The sequence below is a fragment of the Hydra vulgaris genome, chromosome 06, assembly GCF_038396675.1.
Source record: "Hydra vulgaris chromosome 06, alternate assembly HydraT2T_AEP".
Lineage (NCBI taxonomy): Eukaryota > Metazoa > Cnidaria > Hydrozoa > Anthoathecata > Hydridae > Hydra > Hydra vulgaris.
In genome coordinates this window covers 22,567,501-22,568,112 of record NC_088925.1, presented here as the reverse complement: position 1 = coordinate 22,568,112, position 612 = coordinate 22,567,501, and positions in this window count along the sequence as shown.

Below are 612 nucleotides of genomic sequence, written 5' to 3'. Positions count from 1 at the left end.
CTCCGCAGCTCCCAATAAATTGATTTAAAAAAACTGAGAAACATAGGTATATTTATCTGGTTCCCTAAAAAAAAAAAAAAAAAAGTCACGGGCCTTAGGGCCTATTTTTTTTTTATAAGTGCTTGGGGCTGCAGCCCCATCCGCCCCCGCCTTAATACGGCCATGGGTTTTTATAGCGCCTTAAGTACTTTGCTATAATATAAGTTTACAATCAAATTACTATATAAAGTGAAATTTAATGTAGCAAGCTTATACTTGGGAAAGTTATAACTAATTTGAAAAAAGTTATAAACAATTTAAGTCATGTTGTTTTTTAGGTCCCAAACTAAAATATAGAGAAGCTTTACTGAAAAAAAAAGTAAAATAAAAATACCAAAATATTTCTAAACCCCCTGTGAAAAACTTTTACCATAATATAACCATATAAAAAAGTAAAAAATCGTTAAATTATTTGTTTTGAACTAAAGATATGACCAAAGAAAAAATCATGTGGTTTTTGGGGCCCGTCAACCTGAAGTTAAAAAATTTCAAAAGAAAATGAGGAGGCTGAATAAGTGCGAATTTCATAACTGCGAATCTACATAAGTGCGAAGCAGTTGCAAAGACTGGCAT